Source organism: Schistocerca nitens, chromosome 9 (assembly GCF_023898315.1).
Source record: "Schistocerca nitens isolate TAMUIC-IGC-003100 chromosome 9, iqSchNite1.1, whole genome shotgun sequence".
In the NCBI taxonomy this organism is placed as follows: Eukaryota; Metazoa; Arthropoda; class Insecta; order Orthoptera; family Acrididae; genus Schistocerca; species Schistocerca nitens.
In genome coordinates, this window is record NC_064622.1 from 19,521,353 (window position 1) to 19,545,874 (window position 24,522).

Sequence of the window (24,522 nt, forward strand, 5' to 3'; positions counted from 1 at the left end):
CCACTTCATTTATAAGGTGCTATACTAGAAATAAACCGAATGCATTTGTTCCGTATCTTCAATCGTTTAATATCAAACAGAAGTGCAAATTGTTTTTCAAGCCAGTGTCACCCATATTTTCTACTTTAATGTCTATGGTTTACCTATTAGAACTTTTGTAGCTTGTTTCGTAATACACCCAGTCAGTTCAAAAAGTTTCGAGACTGGATTAGTATAAAATGCAAGAGAAACGTTAAGCTAGTTGTCCTAATGTTTCAGGTATTTTACATGAACTCCCCCCGCCTTGAGTACAACGTACAGAATGTTCATACAACGTCGTGAAATTGTTAGAAAAGCCCTTGTTTGGGATGCTGTTGAACTCAGGCGTCACATTCGCACCTTCTTCGGTCTTGGCGAACCATCAGAGACCCATTCCACTTTGTTGTTTTCTGGTAGGTTCGTATGGTAAGGCCAAGTCTAGTCGCCCGAGATGATTTTTTTCTTTTTTCGGAAAAGAACTGTCCACGTTTTGCACTTCAAGCAAAATCTGCTTCATACTATTTAAAAAATAGTGAAGAAATGCAGCTTTTCGTGCTGGCGCCATATTATTTGGCTGCGATCGAAATTCCCGGGTTTGACGTGTTCACACAGAAAGCCATACGGTGCCTACAATATTACTGAGCTACGCCCTTTGACTGGGATTACTCTCGATAAAGACATCTTCTTTTTGATGTTGAGGTTCTAGGTTTGTGTTGGTCTCTCTCTCTTTGTCTTCGAATCCTTGGCACACTAAAACTTGCGTTAATAAATATAAAAAAAGTTGCAGTAATATTTATTCACTTTTTTATTCATTACATCATTACGTGTTACTTTTGTAGAATTGAGATCACCGGACAAACTATTAATCGTCCCATTAAAAGAAGCACAGTAGACGGTGTAGAACTGGCACCGGCCTGTCACGTCAGCTTCCACTGCTGTAAGTTTATGTACCAGTCGTCTGCATAGAGTGAGTGCAGTAAGACGAGACGATGTGTCAGAAAGGCAGGAAGGGGATGTGTTAGGAAGTGCCCATGACCACACCGTGGATGAATTTGTCCGATTGTTGGTGTATCAATGCCGACTGTCGAACAGGTCTAAATAGAATGGTTTACCTCTTGCAGCCATGTAACACGGCGTAAGAACAGTGGTCGGAAAGAAGTCCTAAGGGACTGGACATAAAGAGTCACGCCATGACAATCTCAATCGGTTTGAGGCCTGAAAGGAATTGTAACTGTCAGTGAATGCAGATCCATGTCAACCATTTTCCAAGGGAACATTCTGAAAGAAAGTGCTTGCAATCAACGTTTGAAGTCGGCTTGCAACGGACGTTTGGCTTCAGGTACGTCGGAAAGGCCAGTGCTCACAGTGGCACATGAAGTTGCACATGTTCAGTGGGCCAGACAGCACAGGAGCTGAAGGACGTGTAGGGTAGTCCGACGAGTCCAGGTTTTCAAGTGATGCGAGGCGTCTAACCCGCGGTGTGCGGAGTGGATGGTGTAGATCAGATTGCACGTGGTTCCGCCATGATTTGGGCTGTTTCTCGCACCGTTCTTCTCCGCTTTACAAGATGACAGCAGCCGCGTTAACTGAGTCGCTCTAACAGGTTTGTGCTCTGGCGTACACTTGGGCATCCTATCGTGCGTCGACTAGCCCGCTGAATCACCCGGTCTTCACCCCAGGACTATTTTGAAAAGCAGGTGGCATGTAGCAGTCGACACCCCCTCAGTCTCCAGTGACTGTCTTGAGCTGGATACGGACTGTCTCCCTCGCCGAACTGAGGCCGCTATACAAGGTAGAGCCGGTATTGGACGATACCGACGCGACGTCTCCTGCGGGCTGACTGATTTTTAATCCGACGTGCTTATTCTTTTCCCAATATGAACAGTAATATATATTAGGAAACAACTGACGTATTAGCACTTGTATTCACAAAATTTGGTAAGTAACATTACAAGTAAAATATAAGCACCAATATCGAATTTAACAGAAGAAAGAGTAATTATTCTTCAAGGACGACTCAGATTTTCTCACTGCGGAACAGTGACTCTTAGCAATGACAGGAGCGATTGTATCGGCTGGTTATAATCAAAGTGTAGCTACTCACGGAGGTACAGTGTGGGCTGTAATTCTCGTATGGCATCGAAACTTGGGAGATATTCTAATACGCTAATGCGGAACCCATTTACACTGAGAAAAAAAAAAAAGACCGTTGCAAATCTGGTGCTGTACATACAAGAAAGATGTGTAGAAATTTTTCCATATGCAATGGACTAGAACTGGAAATGAGTAGAAAAGGTCAAACATTTGAGAAAGGCATAATGTTTATTTCATCATTAACTGTCGCACACACAGTTTGTTCGTTGTGAGCACCGGAGACGTTGACGAGATGCTGTATAGCGTCACATTTGTACTTTGTTGCTGAAATTGGAATTAATCTATTTTTCAATGTAAATCTGTTCCACATTAACGCATTAGCACGTGTACCAATTTTCGCTGCTGTACGATAATTACATCCCACGGTGGATCTCTTTGAGTAGATTCACTTCAGTTATAATCACTCGATATTTGGGCGCTGTGAGACATGCTTCTCAGTTGCATTCTTCGTAGGAGCGTCAGCCGTAGTTAGCAGCACAGATTGACACAAATTCTGTCCTAGCATTGGTCTCTAGCTTCAGAAGCGTGTTAAGCGCCAGTAGACGCAGATTCATGTTCTATAGAACGACAGCGTTGTTATGAAGCCCCTCGTGTGGGCGTTTGGAAGCTAACACTAATGTTGGGTACCACAGAATTTATTAATAAAAAACACACAAATGTGGATTTTCTTCATTATTAGTTTATTTAGGTAACGGGTTTCAGCTAACGACACCATCATTAGAAAATCAGTTAGCTAAACTAATACTGTAGTAGTCACATTTTTGTGCTTTTCGTTTATAAATAGAAAGTTGTTCTACGAAGCAGAGACAGTAGAAGTTAACCATAGTACTTAGAGAGAACTAAGACCATCTCGAACAGGCAGTTGTTTGGGGCGGACAGAAAATCAGAGTGGTACAGTTTACTGATAACGGCCGGCCGGGGTGGCCGAGCGGTTCTAGGCGCTACAGTCTGGAACCGCTACGGTCGCAGGTTCGAATGCTGCCTTGGGCATGGATGTGTATGATGTCCTTAGGTTAGTTAGGTTTAAGTAATCCTAAGTTCTAGGGGACTGATGGCCTCAGAAGTTAAGTCCCATAGTGCTCAGAGCCATTTGAACTTTTTTTACTGATAACGTTGCAGATGGTTCGTGAGATCAAGCATTATCGTCCACGAATACGAAGTCTGGCCTCACAGCAACAACCGCGCATGAGATCCCAAGATCCCCTCACGGTACCAGAAACCAGCTAAATCTTGCTGATTCACCTGTACAATTTCATGAAGAGATTTTCGAGTGGTCACCATAATCCTCCTCGATATCGGTCTCTTTCCTCAAAGTTTGGGCCCCGAAATCGTGTTCCACGTGCCGTCCAGATACGAACAAACACAAAAACTAATTACACAGCTTTATCTCTTCTTTGTGGTAATAAGAATTTGGTGACCACCCCCGTGGGTGAGGAAGGCTGAAAAAGTATGTTGTTAACGAGCAACTATTCACTGTATACGTAGGGCCACCAGTTAGCATTTCGTCCTGCGTAGGCTGCGAGTGTAACATTCCAGTGGAGGGGAGGGAACTTGGCGCCATATGCTGCCACACGTCTTGTGTGACGCGACCGAGGTGAGACCGCCAGCGCGTGTTGGGGCGGCGCTGCGCGGCCAGCGGGCAAGGTTGGCCGGCTTATTTTGGTTCCCGTCGCGTCGTCAAAAATATCGTCGCCCGTTGGCTTTAGTTTCCGGCCACATTCCACGCACACGTAGTCATCCCGACAAAGGCCGACCGATGCTATCGCCACAGACAGTCCAGACTGGGATCGACGGGTGCGGCTGTCACCCACAGATATTTGGCTCCCGTTTTAATTCGCAGTTTGTAGAGCAGTTTTAGTGTCAGTAGAAACCAATATCCACATTGTTTATTCCAGTACTTGAGCTTGTGCACTTACATATCCACGGCGCACTGAAATGTGTAATCGAATGTGAATACTATAAATACCGTAAGGTGGCTCGCGGAGTATAGATGTAGATGTAGATTGGTCTCTGAATTGCAGTACATCTGTAATAAGCATGTCGGTAAGTCATCACATCAATAATTCGTCTGAGATTTAACCAAGGCAGTTCCACGCACCATCTTCAGCTTTTCAACTTAGATTATACTGACATCTGTTTTTTAAATGCAAGCAGTACACGAGGGGCAGGGATAATCGGCACACGAACTTTTTAAAAAAATGAGTATATCGTTTATTGTTAGTATACAGTGTGTTCTGGCATCATACTTCCAAATTTTTAGAGATATAGTATTAATTTCAGGATATGGTCTAAAAATTTAAGTTCAGAATTTACGCCGTTGAACCTGGTTAAAAAGACACATTTTCCTTAAACATTTGTGGTGCGTTTACTATAGATGTCGTACGCAGACTGCTCCATACGTTTTAAACTGTTTCTGATCCTTATAAAGTGTGAAACTCCAGTTAATATGCTAGGACAAGTTTGTTATTAATACCTTTTGTAAGTTGAAATGATGTTTTGTTTGCCACGACTTGATGGCTGTATGGTGCAGGCCAAATAAATAAACAAAAATAAATATGTTTGACTACAGAGGAGTTACAAATTTGGAAATTTGTGTTAAGGTCGTATGGGACCAAACTGCTGAGGTCATCGGTTCCTAGACTTACACACTACTTAGACTAACTTACGCTAAGGACAACACATGCACCCGACTCGAACCTCCGGCGTGAGGGAGGGGGGGGGGGGGGGGGCGGACCATGACAAGAACCATACACCGCGCGGTGACGAGTTACAGTGTATGGACAAGGCATATTACAAGTTGATACCCGAAATAATAAAACATTGCCGGTTCGGTGCTTAGGGCCAGGTTTCGGTGATGACGTAGTAGCGCCAGCAGCAGCAGCAGTAGTGGTGGTGGTGGTATTCATTCAAGCATCACTTTTTCATGAACATTGGATTTGCGGTATTACATTGTAACAACAAAAAATGTAATGGTTGTAAAATGTAAATTTTCACGGCCAGAATTGTAACAAAGCGTAATTCATATTAACGGACATTTATACACAGCACTAGTTTGCCGAGGATGGGACAGGAGTTGACTGTGGCCTTATAGAGAGAACCATGTCGGAATTTTCCAGAAACAGTTTAGTGCAACCACAGAAAACCTAAAGTAGGTGACCGAATGAGGATTGAAGCCTGCATCTTCCCGAATACAAGGTCAGTCTGTTTGAGAGTGTGCTACGTCTTGTAGTTTATCCCTAGTGTACAATTCTGTTTTGTTTATACATTCTTGCAAAGAGTATTATTCAACATTAATCACTACACGCACTATTCTCACATTATATCATAATGTGAAACGCTAATGAGACATTTCTCAACACTAATAACTGCACATCATAGATACGCTATACATGCACGTATCAGCCGACACCAGGACAATGAATTTTATGTTCGGTTTCCGTTTTGTGTATCCGAACTTCCCATTTGCTTTCCTGAAAAATTTTGACGGCGTCCCTGCAGATTAGAGAGAGAGAGAGAGAGAGAGAGAGAGAGAGAGAGAGAGAGAGAGCAAGAGAGAGCAAGAGAGAGCATCCATTGCAGAGCTATGGTTTAAGGTCTTTTTAGAGGAAAAACAGTTCGAAAAAGTGTTGTGAAATAGCAGATGTTTTATTATTTTTTAATATCTATTTGTTCACGTGAGTCTCTTACGGGCTACGATTACGCAGTTCCTTTTACTTCTTGAGTACTTTACTCTGTCGCCACTATTCCTTGCTTCTCTGAGTTAGTCTAGCTCGCTCTTCTAACGATAATACCCTGCATCTACATTGATACTCCGCAAGCCACCGTACGGAGCGTGGCGGAGGGTATCCTGTACCACTACTTGTCATTTTCTTTCCTGTTCTACTCGCAAATTGAGTGAGGGAAAAACGACTGTCTATATGCCTCCGTATGAGACCTAATTTTTCGAGCCTTACCATTGTGGTCCGTGCAATGTATGTTGGCGACCGTAGAATCGTTCGATAGTCAGTTTCGAATGCCGGTTCTCTAAACTTCCTCATTATGGCTTCGCGAAAAGAACGTCGTTTTCCCTCCAGGGATTCCCATTTGAGTTCACAAAACATCTGTGTACCACTTGCGTGCTTACTGATTGAACCTACAAGTCTAACAGCCTGCTTCTGAATTGCTTTGCTGTGATCTTTTAATCAGACTTGGTGGGACTGCCAAACGGTCGAGTAATACTCAACCATTTGTCAGTTTAGTCTTCCATACCCGGACTCCTTTATATATGAGCTACACTTTCCCAAAATTCTCTGAATAAAACGAAGTCGACTGTTCGCCTTCCCTACTACATATGCACCCTGTTATAAACAGCATCTGTTAGGCAATGGCTTGTGGACAGTAACGTTCCTGAAATGAATTGGCCTGACCAGAGTCCCAGCTTGAGCCCACCTACGAAGTGAGTTGGAACGTCGACTTCGCTCCAGCTTTCAACGTCACCACATTATTTGGTTTCGGTTCTTGGGGAAGAATGGGCTGCCATTCCTCCGCACACATTGCGACACCTCAGTGGAAGTGACTACAGCAGAGTTCAAGCCGTCATAAGGGCGAAAGGTGGACACACCCCATATTGATGTCCACTAAGAGGTGTCCAGATGTTTTTGATCAGAGACTGTAAATCAAATGCGTAAGTGGATTCGAGGCAAACATTCCACTTTTCAATGAAACTAATCTTGAGTGTTAGTGAATGTCAGTCAAGTAGCGCAAAACTTAAAATTGTGGGTGTAGTCGTTTATATAAATCGGCACTCAGTACTTAGTTCTCGAAAGACTTTATACTTGACCAACGTTCTTAATAATGGATTATATTCTGTATCTTAAAATTGAGAGGCAGAATGGTGATTCCATGCATCTATTGAAAACCCCATGAACTGTATTTAAATGTTTTTTTTTTCCATTTGTTCAGTGGAACAAAGGTTATTTGTCTTAACATGATTTACTAAGTGTCCATTCATGTTGGATGTATATTTCAGTATTTTGTCAGCCTCATTTTTGTACTCATGGTAGAAACCTACTTAGTTATTTTCAGCCAACAGTGTGTTATTACTTTTCCATGTAGCATGTGCACGCGGACTGATGTACGTGTACAACCCTTTTCACTGCACCTTCAGCCACATAAGTGCTTGACGCATTTATTGCACACACCTCCTCCTTCCCCTCTGTGTGTCCACCTCCTCCTTTCGCCCTCTTGTGTCCACGTCATCCTCCCCTCTCTGTGTCCACCTCATCCTCCTACATCCTTTTGTATCTGTCTATCACCTCCTCCCCACTCTTTCCGTCTCTTCATCTCCCCTCCCCCTCTCTTTGTACATTTCTTCCCACTCCTCTCTCTGACCATATCGTCCTCCCTCTGACCATATCTTCCTTGCCTTTTCACTGATAATATCTCCCTCCCTCCTCCCATATCCTCCTCCCTTTCTCTCTTTCCATATCCAACTCTCACTTTTGTTTTTTCACCTGCCTCCTACCCCTCTACATCTTCAGCCCGCTTCATGCATCTCCTCCCCCCCCCCTCTCTCCATTTCCTCCTCCCCCATAGTACTCTGTCCATCCCCCTCCCCCCCTCTAGCCTTCTAAACCTGTTACCGGCCATACTCATCGGCACATGTAGCCCCTACAATACAGTTCAGTAAAGCAGGCCCGATACTACTTCCACAAAATACTTGTCATGCAGGACAAGCTACGCAACATGAGTTTGAACTTAATTTATTTGCCCCTGATGTAGAGACCGCCATGCAAAGGAGGTTGATGAACCAGACCTATATTACCCCAACACAATACACCTGTCATACAGGGCAGCCTACAAGAAAACTGTTCCTTGCCTCAGTCATGTAGGCTGCCATGCAAAGCAGGCTCATTTGACAGGCTAACACCGTTCCCACGCAAAAGGCCTTGTTTAGGGCAGCCTATATGCCAGGGGCTGCAAAAATATGTTTTTGTCTGTATCTCTGCTCCATTGGAGCTAGACGGCCATGCTCTACTCGTGAGCCCTGCTGCTTCTGTGCCAAATTTGGTTGAAATTGCTCCAAGAGTTTTGGAGGGAATCCCAGACGTGCATACAAAATCGCTCTGCTTGGGGCGCGCGCGCGCGCACACACACACACACACACACACACACACACACTCCACCCTTTTCCCACAGCATCACTTATGTATGCCTTTGACACATATACTGCGAACATCTCTTCCTCCTCCCGCTTTGTGTTCATCTCTTCCTCCCTCGCATCTCCCTGCTCACCACCTCCTCCCCTACAGGGTGATTCAAAAGTAACTGTATATACTTTGTGGGTGTAATGTTCGCATCAAAATAAATGTAAAAGTTAAATAAATTTTTGTCTGAAATTTCTGTATTTCAGAGCTTTGCGGTAGAGTAAGGAGCGCAAGTGCAACACAAACAACACAAAAGTAATTCTTCTCAGAAAGTAATAACACGAAAGGACTAGAAAGTCAACAAAACTATATACTCTCATTTAGTCAAGAACATGTTAAAATGATGTCCATGTAGAGCAAGACAGTGACATATTCGACATCTTACAGCTCTTGGAATGTTACAGTGTCTGTTCATCCCATTCTGCACAATTGCACAGCCATTTTCATCTCGTTGCTGTAGCTATGCTATATTCTCAGTTACACCATGCACAAGCTCCTTGAAACAGCCCCAAAGGTAAAAGTCCAGGGGGTAAGATCCAGAGACCCAGTGGGCCAAGCAACTGGACCTGTACATCCTATCCATTTATCAGGATGAATGTCACTGAGATACTCCCTCGCCTACCAACTGAATTGTGCACGGCACTGTCGAGCATAAACAATAAACTGGTTCATATGGCGAGTGGGACATCAGGAAGCAGACTATCTAATTCACGTTCCAAAAACTGTCGATACTCTTTGTCAGTCAGGTGCTGTGGAATAAAATGCAGTCCAAGGAAATGACTGTCCAGTATATCACTGCAAACGTTCCCTGCTAAATGACTGCGGTCTATAAACTACCAACAGAATGAACGTACACAATAGGTCTGGTGCCGCTACTCTACAACAGCACAATAGAGAACAACACACCACTTGACAGTCAAGTAGATAACGGAATTTCGTGCCAGAATCAATCGAGCAGTGTAGAGGGGTGTACAAAGCAACATCAGTCTATGTGCAAGTCGTCAAGTCACGGCCAAAGCCTGTACTGGCCCATGATGTAGTGCCTACCACAAATGGTAATATGCATCATAACATGGAAATATAGCAGTTTCATTTGAAATTTTATATAACTTTTTATTCTTATTTTGATGCATACATTACACCCACGAACTGTGTACAGCTACTTTTGAATCACCCAGTATATCTCAATTTTCTCCCTCACACTTTGTCTATCCATCTCCTCCTCCCCTCTCTTTGTCCATTTCCTCTGATCCTCTCTCTGGCAACATTTTCTTTCCCCTTCCATCTCTTCTTATCCTCTTCCCCTCCCTCTGTTTGCCTGCTCCTCTTCCTTTTCCACCTGCCCACAAGTCTTCTACCTCTTCACCCTGCCCGTACATCTCTCCTTCTTAGTGCATATCTCCTCTTACACTGCTCTCTGTCTGTCCCAATCCTGTCGAACTGTATCCATCCCCTCTTCTCCTCCGCCCCCCTCATTCAGTCCATCTTCTCCTCTCCCATTCGTCTGTCCAGTTCATTCTCTCGCTTCCCCCCCTCTCTCTGTTCAGCCATGCTCAACCACAGGCGCAGCCCTTGCAAGCCATGTCAATGCTACCTGCACAACACACTTCCTCCCCTCCCCTCTCTCTATCTATCTTCTCTTCCTCCTCCCTATACTTCCTGTACATCTCATCCTCCAACTCTCTCCCTGTCCATCTGCTCCCCTCCTTTTCTCTGTCCAGCTTATCCTCTCCCTCTCTCGCTATTCATCTGCCCCCTCCATCTCTCTGCTGAACAGTGTCCATCTGCAAATGTAGCCCCTGCAAATGAGGTCGATTGGGCAGACTGATACTGTTCCCACTCAACACATCTGTTGTGCAGGCAACCTACACGTTGGGGGCTTGAAAACTGTTCTGTGCACCTGATGCGTATGCTGCACTGCAAAGGAGGGGCAGGCCAACACTATCCCTATACAAGCCACCTGTCATGCAGGGCAGCCCTTATGCCTATAACCCAGAGGCTGGAAAAAACACATTTTTGCCCCTAACTCCACTCCTGTTGGAGCAAGACATTGTAAGCCCTGAAGTGCTGATACTTGTGAGGCTTATTGTTTCTATGGCAAATGTTGTTGGAAGCAGTAGGGGAGTTTGGGAGGAGATACTGCTCATACACACATACACTCTACTTACATATGTATCACAACATGTCTTAGACAGTGATTTCTTTTGAAGGCTGAGTTCAGGGGAATCTTTATGAAGAATTAGAACTGTGTACCAGACTGGAACTTGAATCCAAACCCGTGTGTTTGTGGGCAGTGCTTTTAGTATGTCAGGAAGTTTCACAACAGCAGATGCTTTCCTTCTGAGTGAAAGAAGTTTATCTTCTGCCACTAAACTTCCTCAAATCGATTCAAAGTATTGGCTTCATTTAATCATATCTATATATGTCTAAAATACGGAATGTTTCTCTCGTATGTAGTACGTAATATGTACAGAAATACACAAATAAAAATGTACCTTGATATGGGAAGCCACAATTTTTTACATAGGGTTTATGAATCTGGAAGTGGTGCTAGTTTCTTCTTGTTTGGAATGTCACTATTTCATCGCTTTGTTCTCTCTGTACCTTCCATTTTGGATTTCACAATTAATCGCTTACTACCATTGTCCTCCATTCCACATCACTTTTTCCCATGACGAGAGGTCTTTATTGGTAAGCAATGAAACACTGGAACGCTTCTACCATATACCAATCATAATGTTGTAGTGTAAGACGCAAGTGTATTCTCGGGATTGGTAGAGAGTTATAATAACCAATAAGTGTGTGTGTGTTTTTAGTACAGCATAAAATTAGTGACGTTGAGACAATCAGTCGCGTGACCTGCATGCCGGAACTTTTCCAGAAGTGCTAGCCCAGCAGGTTAGTAAAGTAGCAAGGAGGTCCGGGGCAAAGTAAAGCTGTGGGGGCGCTTTGAGAATCGTGTCTGGAAATAAATAATGTGGAGGACTGTTGATGATAGGTAAGCTTTGTATCAGAATTTGTGTAACGCTGTAGTTCATTGTTTTTCAGCACAAAAAAGACTGTTGGTTAAAAAAAAAAAGAGAGATCTCAGTCAGTTGAAGCATTTTCATCGAAAGACAACTTTCTGGGTTTGAGTCACGGTCTGACATGGAGTTTTAATCCTACAGGAGATTTCTAATTCTGTTTCCTTGGCTTGGAAGAGTTCAGGGAACGGCTTTCGCGTTGTCGTTGTTGTTATAGTGGTGGGTTGTAGTCAAAGGACCTGTTTGATGTAGCTGACGGCGATACTATATGCTGTACAAGCCTCTTCAAGTCCGAATAACTGCTGCAACCCACATCAGTTTGAACCTGCTTACTATATTCATCTCTTAGTCACTCTTTACAATTTTTTCTATACGCATTTCCCTTCAATACTAAACGACGATAATGATGATGTTTGGTTTGTGGGGCGCTCAACTGCGCGGTCATCAGCGCCCGTACAAAGTCCCAGTTTTTACGTAGTCCAATTTTTTTACACAATCTAATCTAGCCACTATCACGAGTGATGATAATGATGATGAAATGACTTGGACAACACAAACACCCAGTCCCCGGGCAGAGGAAATCTTCAACCCGGCCGGGAATCGAAGTCGGGACCCCGTGATCATAAACTAAATGACGATTTCTTGATATCTCTTAATGTATTCTATCAAGCGATCCCTTCTTTCAGTCAGGCTACGCCACAAATTTATGTTCTTCCTAGTTATATTCTGTATCTCCTCGTTAATTACGGAAACTACCCATCCCGTCTTCAGCATTCTTCTATAGCACCACATTTCAAAATCTTCTGTTCACTTCCGTACAAAGCCGCACTCCAGATCGGAAAAACTTCCTTACTCTTAGATTTACTTTCGATGTTAACAAATTTCTCTTCTTCAGAAATCCTCCTCTTACCATTCTCAGTCTACATTTTATATCCTCTCTCTGTCAGCCATCATCAGTTAGAGCTAAAACCATATACTACTTTAACTGTCTTATTTCCTGGTATTACTTCCCTCAGCGTCCCTTAATTTAATTCGTCTGCATTTAAGTAATGCTGTTTTGCTTTCGTTAATGTTCATCTTATGTCGTCCTTTCAAGACACTGTCCAGTTAGCTCAACTGCACTTTCTATCTAGTCCTTTGCTGTCTTTGACATAATTACAACGTCATTGGCAAACCTCAGAGTTGGTATTTCTTCCCCCTGAACTTTAATACTTTTTCACATTTTTCTTTGGTTTCCTTTATTTTGTTTCCTTTACTGCTTGCTCAATATACAGATTGAATAACATAGGGGATAGGCTAAACCTCTGTCTCACTCCCCTCTCAATCACTGATTCACTTTCATGCCCCAATACTCTTGCAATTTCCGTCTGGTTTCTGTAGAAATAGAAAATAGCCTTTCGCTCCCTGTATTTTGCCCGTGCAACCTTCAGAATTTGAAAGAGTATTCCAGTCAACATTGTCGAAATCTTTTCTCTGAGTCTAGAAATGCTATAAACGTAGGTTTGCCTTTCTTTAAACTATCTTCTAAGATAAGTCGTAGGGTCAGTATTGCCTCGCCTGTTCCTACATTTCTCCGGAACCCAAACTGGTCTTCCTGTAGGGCGGTTTCTACCAGTTTTTCCCTTCTTCTCTAAAGAATTCTTGGTAATATTTTGCAGCTGTGACTTATTAAACTCATAGTTGGTTAGTTTTAACACCTCTCAGCACCTGCTTTCTTTGGAATTGGTATTATTACATTCTTTTTGAAGTCTGAAGGTATTTCACTTGTCTCATTCACGATCCAGTCACATTAATGTTATCACCTGCCAAAAGCCACTTTCTCAGTGCGGACCGTTGCGAGATGTGCAGGAAGAGTGTCATTGGGGTTCTGCAAGGTACCGACGGGGACACGGAGCCATGCCGACTTCACTGCCGTGGCCAGCTGCGATAGGTTTCTTGGTTGAGGATCCGTGGCGCGAGCAGCCCGATCGAGGCGGTCCCACAGATTCTCGATTGGGTTTAAATCCAGGAAGTATGGTGGCCCGGGGTGTGCGGTAAACTCATCCTGGTGCCCTGCGAATCACGCACGTACAGCGCGAGCTGTGTGGCACTTTGTATTGTTCTGCCGACAGATCCCATCGATCCGAGGAAGAACAAACAGCTTGCAATAGTAGACATGGTCCCCAGAGATAGATGCGTACTTGTGTTGATCCATTGTGCTTTCCAGAATCACGACATCACCCAGAGAATGCGACGAAAACATTCCCCCGACCGTATCTGTTGCAGGGTGTAGGCACTCTGGCACCTCTTGGGGAAATCCGTACGCAGCAACGTTCGGTGAACGGTCATTGAAGAGACACTGTTGTTAGCTTCATGTGGGCGGTCAGTTGGTGAACAGTTTCACGTCTGTTCGCACGTACACGTCACCGCACCCACCTAGCACCCGTAACATCTGTGGCCCATGGTGAACCACAGCTTCCTCGGCTCTGGTTCCGAGTATCGTCATTTTGCCATATGCAGTATACGAGTACTTTAACGAAAGCGACACGCGAGCAGTTTACAAACTTAGACGTTCGGAAAATGCGTCCATCCGTAGTCCGAAATCCAATGATCGTGCCCTTTTGAATGCCAGATAAATGAGTCCTTTTCCACATTTTGACAACGAATGCACTGTTATCCGCCACTTCCCACCCCCACTGCTACCGCTGCCACCTGCCGGCAGTTCGTGGATATTGCACGTTGATGCCGAACATACACGGTGGTGACAATGTAATTGGGCCGTGTACATCTTGCATATCAGGTGGAACGGTTTAGTCATGGCAGATTCACTCAAAGATATCAGTAGTTCTGACGGAATGCCATCTGCTCCAGCTCCCTTGTTTAGGCATGGGTCTTTCAGTGTTGTGTCAGATTTTCTCGCAGATCGTTATCTGCCATCTCAGCCTAACCTATTCCCTCTTCCCTTTCAGTAATATTGCCTCCAATTTCATTTCCCTCGTAGAGCCCTTCTATATACTCCTTCCAACTCTGAACTTTCCCTTGTTTGCTGAATACGGGTTTACCATCTGAGCTCTTGATATTCAAGCAGCTGCTTCTCTTTTCTTCAAAGGCCTCTTGGCGGTATTTATCTTTCCCCCAGTTATACATGCTTCTATACTTACATGTTGACTGTTGTTACAAGGTCAGATCAATGGTACAGAATGTAGCCCCTGCAACTACTGCTTGCCCCTCTTCAGGAATTTGTCAGTTGCCAACTTATCATATAAAAAAATCATCCATCAACAGAGCTATGGCCTCTGTTACTTTGCGTCCTTTCGATCGATGATCATCCAGGGCTATTTCTTGAGCGGAATGGTTTCTCAAGTAACTACGCCTGCTGGATGTCCTGAACAAAAACGGTTTTTGGATGACGTTTATATTCGTTGAAGGAATATGTAACTGTTGTCGTTTGATGGCGAGTGACCGCTATAGACAGCATGCAATTTTGCTGTTATCTCGTAGCACGTTTTCTTCAGTATAATAAAAATCAATGAAGCCCGACTTTTTTCCATTTCGGCTAAACCCGCGAACTTCACTGATAAGGCTACTAAACCCAAACTAAAATATGAATCAGTAACGTATTTGTTTTGGTGTCATCTGACACAGTAACTCCGAAATTTTCTGATACCATTACCCCTAACTTCAATAAGATATTACCTATTACACTGCGCCCCACGCACCCATCATCTAACTAAAATGAAAAATAATTTTCTTTGAACACTTTCATTGTTAAAATGACGAAAGATAAATATTTAGTTTTTGTAGGTGTTTTATTAAACCATGATGCAATTGGTACTGCTTATTTCTAACATCTTTTTACAGAATGTTGATGAAATTCTGAGTGCATAGCGAGTGCTACCTGCAGCTACTTCTCGGTAAAGAAACCACAGTATCCACATTGAGGGTAGACATTTGTTACAAAACTCCTCCCCCTAACGACATTTGCTTGACCTAAACCGTGCACCCCCGTTCAAAGTCAGCCAAATCAAAAAGTATGTATTATACCTAGGCCTACTGTTTGTATATTAATTGATTGCTGGACTTCTTATTCTGAACTGACAGAAATTGGAAGGCTTCAGGCGCCAATACTTTGAGTCTGACCACCGTCACTAATTACAAAAATAATAATAATAGAATAATAATCAGTATTCGCCCTACAAAATGGTAATAGCCATGACATATTAACTGTTGTATTATGCTGTCAATTACTTCGTTTATTGTTTCGAAGTGAATAATAAAGCAATTTATGGTCTACTGTGGGAACTATCAACAACTGGGAGAAAGCATTTTCATAATGTATTGAATCATATGTAATGTATAAGGTTCAATTTTACTATCATAAGTGCGTAGTCCAAAGTATGTGCGTAGTGAGTGTACTACGAGTGGAAGACGTCGTTCATACATTCGTTTCACAAGCTGTAACCTCTGCCACATTGCGTCACACGTTACAGCTAGTATCTGGAAAAAAATGTATCTAATGGTAAATCAAGGAATAAATATTGCAGTCTTACGAAATAGTGATGATAGTAATGATCTTTTGAAAATAATGTAGTTTTGTGACCAAAACACTCGAACTCTTCAGTTTTTGTCCCCCAGAAAGTTACATTTTCTCCCTCAGGCGTAATTACGCCCAGTTTGGGAACCACTGGTATAACAGAAGGCGGTAGAACGTCATCTGTCGTCAAAGACGAGTACTTAGCGGACCACCCTGATGGAAGCAGTGTTTCGATTTGCAAGAAAGACATGCTCAAAATCACATCAAACAAAATTGCACTTACGGTTTTGTTTATACGGCAGTGGCCCCAGATACGTGTGTCAGAGCTGTGAAAGAAAGTTGTGCACCCATTGTATGCTTTTTTGTGCAAATCACTCCAGGTCTGTTACAAAAGGCCTGATCAGTATTTCTTCGTGTCTGGCTGTTGCATGAACTATCCAGCCTCATGATAGTCACTGTGCGGCCCGTACTAGTGCTACGTAGGGGCATCAGAAAGTAAGTTACGCATGACCATCTCACTCTAAGCTAAGACCATGACGCAACTAGAGTGGCGCATTTTTCAGAAGGTAGTACACGTTCCGGGTATCCTTCATCAACGTGTGGGAGTGAAATGGCGCGACAACTGCAAACGCACTCCAGAGTTGAACTACGCTTGGCAGTACTATTCTCAAGGGCAAAACGTGTAAGTTGCACTCAGATTCACCGTGAAATTTTGGTGCTATGTGGACCAAACGCACTGTCGCGCCCAGGCGTAGTAAAACGATGCCAACAGTTTGGCCGAGGTCGCACACACGTGGGTGACGCTGATCCGTCGTACACCACGCTGAAAGAACATCTAAAGGGAAAGAGATTTTACAGCCAGGAGGAGGACGTTCACACATCGGTTATGGAATGACTCCGTGACCAAAGGGCGGATTTCACGAACAGTCGCAAATGAGTGGTTGGTCTAGATGTTAAAATCGACATTATTATACACTTGTACCAAATGGCTTCGCATTTGTAGATGGCACCTCTACAGACTGTGTAACAAATTTCGAGGAATGAATATAGATTCTCAGTTGAAGTGGTGTGACCACACAATGATACTTGCAAACAGAATGTCATCAGCAAGTTATGCCCTTACAATCCTGTCATCACTATATAACAGCCAGTGTCTTTTAGTTACATGCTATTCATTTTTACACTCAGTTCTTTTGGTATACCATTCTTTTCTGAGGGGACAAATGCACAAAATATGAAAATAATTTTCGAACTGGAGAAAAAGGTCGTAAGGACAATAAACAAAAATATTAGTCGAGCTCATTGTAACGATCTGGTGATTTCAGCTGTACCGAATGAGTATGTTCACCAATCAGTTGTAAAAATCAAAAATAACATTGATAATTACTGCGCAAACAGCTCTGTCCATGACGATGGAGCAAGATCTGTATTGAACTTACATTTACTTAGAAAGAATAAACATAAAACTAAAAACAGTGTTTTATGCCAAGGAATACAACTGTATAATAGATTTCAAATGGAGAGTAAAGAAATTGCTAAAACAAACGTATTTAGAGCGGCAGTTAAAAAGTATCTGTTGAGAAATACATTCTACACATTTAAGGATTACTTTGATAATGTAGAGTAGGGATTTGGTAAAAAAAAAAGTAACTCAAAAAATAATAATAGTAATAGCAACAACGATAATAAAACATCAGTCTTCCACAATATATATTTCCTCTATTTCCTTTTCTAACTCTTTACACCTACATCAGGAAGAAAATTGAGGAATGTATTGAAAAAAGAAGAGTATAAATTTTCACATGTTGTTTCAGAATGCTAGCAAAACGAATGGTTGCTGCAAACGGTCAGGCTACCGTTGAGTGAGTTTTTACAGTTGTTGAAGCATTGTATTTGAGAAACCTTGGAAAACAAGCAAAAATGGCGTATAAATGAAAAACTTCGTATTTAAAGTACGTGGAGATCCTGCAAGTCTTAATTGTGTCTCCTTGGAGTTTGTTAAAAACGCTGGCGAACAGTTGTCATGCTTGATAGCCTTCGAAAGGCAGAAAATAATCGTTGAGTACCAGCATTTCCCATATTATTATGTTGTCCATTTACGACATTGGCGTCTCAAAACCAGATCTGCTTGCATCCTGCTAGTTGGGCCATTGTGATATAGCTTGATTTCGCTATTGGAAGTTCAAAAACCACGTTATGCTAACATCGCCAGAGGGGAGCCGCCTTCCATAGACTGTTGAATTTGTGTTATTCGTTAATACTGAATGCTCCTTGCTATTGCCGCACACTGGTTACTCCAGTATGAGGCAATTTTATCGGTGTGTTGTCGTCCGCTGTGAGTAACAAACGAGGTCTTCAAGTTGGTGACACAGTCGTATGTCAACCAACGCCGCTGCTCGTTGCTCAACGTGCGTTGGTTTCTAAACACTCGCCTCTGAACACGTGTTACAGTTTGAACTGCTGCCATTTTACTTTAGTCGACAACGTGCACTCCGTCATGACCAATTTTTTGTTCACTATTCGTCATCAAACTGGACCTTCCTTTTTCTGAAAGTGTGTGTGAAACACACCTTCCTATATAATTCAGAATGAAAGTTTTCTACCTCTCGCAACACAGACATGAAGCGCTAGTTGATTAATGGGTGTGGCAAAATTTTGCATTTCTAATTCTTGAAAATAAGAAACGAAAGCATCGCTGTATTGAAGCGGTCACAAACTTCATTTGCGAAACAGAAGTTACTAGTGTCCTCCGGGTAAGAAATAATTGCATTTTTTTTTCAATATACTGTACTGTGCACGACAGTTTGTACTACTTTCTAATGTGAGAAATAATCATTTCGAGTGACTAGTGATGTAATGCGAGATTATTGATGTGGTGCTAGTCATCCCACGGTTCATTATGAGTGGACATAATTCGTATTCAGATTTTTCTGTGCTGATGTGCTGGGAAACTGCAAAGTTAATGCTGTTATATAAACTATAATATAGTGTCTAAATTAATACTGAAGAAATCCATCACGGGGCTGTATTTTTTGGCTGTTATACATCCTATGAACACAGTTGTTGTAATTGAAAAAAAAAACCTGTCTTGCCAACACAAAATTATTGGATATTGGATGCATCACTGCGAATGACAGCTTGGTGCTTCCAAGCCAGGCTGACTGCCAAAGTATGGAATGTTGTATTTGACACTTACTGCTGCGGTAAAATACTGTAGCAGTAATACTCTTGTTCCGTTCAGTGCCAAGTTGTCTCGTTAAATACGTTACTATGTCAATATTGTATCCTCTACTCGGGAATGTTAAATATTACGTTCTTGACAGTACTAGTGTATTGCTTCGTGGTATATTAGACCCATTCAGAATATCCCTCTTCTCGAACCCGAACGCTGAAATGAACGTGAATGCGCATCGGTGTCCATAATTTTCTCGTGATCCTGGCTTTTTACTATACTTCCACGTTATTCAATAATAGTGGTTCTCAAAATGTTTCCACAAAATCCGAGATCCAACAAAACTCCCCGTGAATTCCACAATAAAAATCAAACATTATGTATGAGACGAGACAAATAAAGATAGTTAACATTGACTTATCAGAAACTATGCCGCGCGGATGGCCGCGCGATCTAAGGCGCTGCAGTCATGGACAGTGCGGCTGGTCCCGGCGGAGGTTCGAGTCCTCCCTCGGGCATGGGTGTGTGTGTTGTTCTTAGCATAAGTTAGTTTAAGTAGTGTGTCAGTCTAGGGACCGATGACCTCAGCAGTTTGATCCCTTAAGAATTCACACACATTTGAACATTTTTTATCAGCAAATATCAGTCCAGCATATCGTGTGCATGTGAGGATGCTCCATTAATGTTCAAGAACCATACTATGATTTGAATAGTGGAAGTTGAGTAGTGTTCATTACGACATAAGGGTATAAAGTGAGTGTACTAGGTGCGTTGAACTTAATTGTGGTTCCGCATGTGGTGTGTGGGGTACAGTTAGTGTGGTTACGATTCTCCTATTTTTGTGCAGAATTTACGTAGGAATACGTGATATAGGACTTGAGTGCATTTAGGAATTCACACGTTAGGTTTAGAATGTCATACGATTTTGAGAGTTGAGAAACAGTGCAGTCGATATTCCTAGAAACAAGATGCGGCTCAAGTTCGTCCAGTACAAGTGTGTTATGTCTAGAGTGCAGGGAGGTATGGAATTGTTAAAGGCATCATTGATCATCGTAACTAACTATAACGCTTGGTTAAGATGGTTTTGATGATGCACGAGGACTACAGAATTTACTTCGATTCTAGCAGTCTGAAGGCGACGTTAGTAAATTGCTGTATTGATGTAAGACAGAGAAGCAGGTATTGTTCGGCTTGCTGTGACTTATCGTAAGCTTTGATATTACGAGAATTTTCTCAGAATACTACCTTGGAGAGTGACACTCGATTTATCTTTATCAATTTCTACTCAGTGAAAGAAACGGACAAACCGTAAATTCGCGTAGTCATTTCATCCATTCTACATCGGAGTACGGTATACATATCCATTTTGTCAGTCAGTGTAAAGGAGGTCAAAATCAGTTTGTTACCATCCCTGTTCGTACTGTCCATCAGCTCAAAAATGCAATAATTTTTACTGATCCTGGTAATTATTAAGAGCAGTGTCATCTGAGCCATCGGGAAAGGCCTCGAGGTCTAATCTGGCAGTACGAGTGTCCTAGTAAAGACCGTTGTAACCGTTGACGAAAATGGCTAGAGGTGAAGGGAATTTCAGATCAGTCGCGGAGAGGTGACTGTTATTGAATGAGGTAGCCAATAGAGTCTGCAACAGAACTGTTGCCGGCAAACAGTGGCGCGTGCCAAAGAGATAAGTGGTCGCGTCCGGCAGTGTTTGTTGTAACTCGACTGGGACAGGGGGGCGTTGTGCAGTCTTAAGCGCGAGCTATAGCGCGTGGCCTTTCGTTTGTCAGTCCGAGGCGTACGTTTTGACACGGCGGGTGCTGTGCGGGGCCATTAGGCTGCCGCGACGGTCTAATGGTTAGCGTTACTGGCTTTTGATTCACGGTAACTGTCTTAAATTTTTATCTATTGGAAACGTTAGGAATGGGATCCACTTAGCTTCGTGGGGCAAGTGAGAAGGTACCCAAATGAGAAAAGCGTCGACATTGACACGCAAGCCGCCAGAGTGTCGTCAAACCGAAAGACTCGCGTCAGGCTGGGAGCCACAAGAAACCTCGAGGGTTTAACGGACGAGAGCCACCGTGAGAGCGTGCGTGTGACAGTATGGTGGACTTACGCGTGCAGCTGATAGGGGATGACGGGCGTCTCTGGCAGTGTGTCGACGAGCGGCGTCGGCGTGGGCGGCCGGTTGCGTCGGTGATGTGGCTGCAGCCGAGGAGGCCGCCGGTCGCTGGGCAGGCAGGTAGCGCGTCTGCTGGGGACTGACTGGTGGGTGGGTGGGTGGCGAGCGCGAGCGCGCCCTGCCGCGGGCCGCCGCTATTTCTGGCGGGGCTTGGCGGCCCGCGCTACGTCACGGGGAGGAGGCGAGCCGCCGGCGCCGCCGCTGCACCTGGTGCCGCTGCCGCTGCCGCTGCGTACATAGCACAGCCTGCGGGGCGTCACACGCTGGCGTGGCTACTGCAGGGAAGCGTGCTGGAGACCCGCGAACTCGAGGCGTAGTTATGACTTCAATTCGTGATAACAACTACATTTTTTCCTCCTTTCCATAGTTCTCAGTCTTTGTGGGTTTTCTAAGTAATATGCGCGCGGTAGCTAATCAAAGATTTCAAAACATTAACTAAACTTTCCCCCACTTTAGTCCGTTATTTCAGATAATATATTCAATGTGCCAATTAATGCTGCATTTAGTTTTACTCGAAAATGCGTTAATCGAAAGATATTACTAATTGAAAATGATTGTATATTTCGTCATGACCAATTTCTAGTGAGCTAATCCACATATTTAAATAATGTAACATACAAGTTTAGATAGATTCGCATTTCACAAAAGTAATTAATTTACGGAATAATTAACATCAAAGGTAACGACCATCCTAATTTTCTTTTGCCTCCTAATGTTTGTGAGATTCCGAACTTTGATGTTATACTTTCGTCGAAATCATCTTCTTTGAAAAATACGGTGAACTTCAATGAATGATTAAGTCACTAATTAAGATTTTTCATAATTTATCATACCGAAAAATATTTTCCAAAATGACAGCCACACCCCTAAGTAGGGTGAGCGTACGATACGACTACTCCCACCGTCATACCTAAGCAAAAGATCTGGCAGAGAACCCGAGGAAATTCTGTACCTAGGGAAAATCGCTGAGTGGTCTAAGGCTTCCACCCCATCACCTGTTGACTAGTCTGGTTTGCCAGTTGAAGATAGCAAAAGCCGAAGTTTTAAATTACAGGTGCAAGAAACCGTTTACGCAGGAAAATCGTACAAACATACCGTCCTTTGACCATCGAACAGATTCCCCTGTGGACGGCATACTAATAAGCATCCCTGGCGTAGAGAAACGACTGAAAGATTTGAAAGCAAATAAATCACCAGGTCCGTATGGAATCGCTGTTCGCCTTCACAGTGAGTACTCTACGGCATTGCTCCCTTACTTAGCGTACATTTATCGCCATCACTAGCCCAGCGCATAGTCCCAAGCGACTGGGAAAAGGCGCAGCTGACTCCTGTGTATAAGAAGGGCAAAAGAACGTATCAGGAATATTGCAGATCAATACCCCTAACATCGGTTTGCTGAAGAAAGCTTCAACATATTCTCAGTTCGAACATAATAAATTTTCTTGAGATCGATAAGGCTACATCTACGAATTAGCATGATTTTTAAAAAGCATCGCTCGTGCGAAATTCAGCTTCCCTTTATCTCACACGACATACCGCGAACTATAGATGAAGAGCAACAGGCAGATTCCATATTTCTAGATTTCCAGAAAGCATTTGACATGGTGTCCCATTGAAGACTGGTAACGAACGTACGAACATATGGAATAGGTTCCCAGATACGTCAATGGCACGAAGACTTCTTAAGTAATACACTGAAGCGCCAAACAATCTCGTATAGGCATGCGTATTCAAATACAGAGGTATGTAAACAGGCAGATTACGGCGCTGCGGTCGGCAACGACCGGTTACTGCTGCTACAATGGCAGATTATAAAGATTTAAGTGAGTTTGAACGTGGTGTTATAGTCGGCGCACAAGCGATGGGACAGGTAACGATGAGGTGGGGATTTTTCCGTACGACCGTTTCACGAATGTACCGTGAATATCAGGAATCCGATAAAACGTCAAATCTCTGACGTCGCTGCTGCCGGAAAAAATCCTGCCAGAACGGGACCAACGACGACTGAAGAGAATCGTTCAGCGTGACAGAAGAGCAACCCTTCCGCAAGTTGCTGCAGATTTCAGTGCTGGGCCACCAGCAAGTGCCAGCGTGCGAACCATTCAACAAAACATCATCGGTATGGGCTTTCGGAGCCGAAGGCCCACCCGTGTACCCTTGATGACTGCACGACACAAAGCTTTATGTGTTGCCTGGGTCCATCAACATGGACATCGGACTGTTGGCGACTGGAAACATGTTGCCTGGTCGCGAGAGTCTCGTTTCAAAATGTTTTCGACCGGATGGCCCACGTGTGCGGGTATGGAGACAATCTAATGAATACATGGACCTTGCATGACAGCAGGAGGCTGTTCAAGCTGTTGGAGGTCCTGTAATGGTGCAGTTGGAATTATATGGGACCCCTGATATGTCTAGATACTATTCTGACAGGTGACACGAACGTAAGCATCCTGTCTGGTCACCTGCATCCATTCGTGTCCATAGTGCATTCCGACCGACTTCGGCAATTTCAGCAGGACAATGCGACACCCCACACGTCCGGAACAGCTGCAGTGGATTCAGGAAGTCTCTTCTGAGTTTAAACACTTCTGCTGGACACTAAACTCCCCAGACATGATCTTTATTGAGCATATCTGGAATGCCTTGCAACGTGCTGTTCAGGAGAGAATTGCGCCCCCTCGTACTCTTACGGATTTATGGACCGCCCTGCAGGATTCATGGTGTCAGTTACCTCCAGCACTACTTCAGACATTAGTCGAGTCCAAGCCATGTCGTGATTCGGCACTTCTGCGTGATCGCGGGGGCCCTACACGATATTAGGCAGGTGTACCAGTTTCTTTGGCTCTTCAGTGTAGTATAGTATCAAATTATTCGCCCAGATAGCCGTGCGTGTTAAAGCACCGCTTCCGGGACGGGGAGGTGCGTCGGCCCGGGTAGAATACGCCCTGCAAATTAACGAGGAGGGGCGGTAAGCCAGCCAACCTGGATCTGTTTTTTAGGCTGTTTCCCACAACCCAATGTGTGAATACCGGGCAGATACCAAAGTCCCACCTAAATTACACGATTCTCAAACATTTAGGAAACTTTCGCTCACTTTCACGTAAATAACACTACACACAGACAGTTGGGGTGCACACATCCCCTCGCAGGGGTAATGGGGTGGCGAATACTTTAATAACCATGCCGACTCTGCGCCGAAGCGGGACAAAGGAGCAAGAGGAAGAAGATAGTGTAACATTAAATTGTTTTCCTTGCCCTTGAGACGATGGGTTTACGAT

At 43.6% G+C, this 24,522-nt stretch overlaps 2 protein-coding genes across 5 annotated transcripts in view; one reads left to right on the top strand and one right to left on the bottom strand.

The window, feature by feature from the left end:
• Positions 1-21,323, bottom strand: part of LOC126203957 (bromodomain-containing protein 4) — a 233,537-nt gene extending 212,214 nt beyond the window's left edge. The window contains exon 1 of one of the 2 annotated variants that reach the window (XM_049938353.1): positions 21,179-21,323. The gene's annotated coding sequence lies outside the window, so the exon portion shown is untranslated. The remainder of the gene's footprint in view (positions 1-21,178) is intronic. The other variant, XM_049938352.1, reaches the window with a different exon arrangement.
• Positions 1-24,522, top strand: part of LOC126203958 (trichoplein keratin filament-binding protein) — an 801,925-nt gene that overhangs the window by 242,252 nt on the left and 535,151 nt on the right. The gene's annotated exons all lie outside the window — the stretch shown is intronic.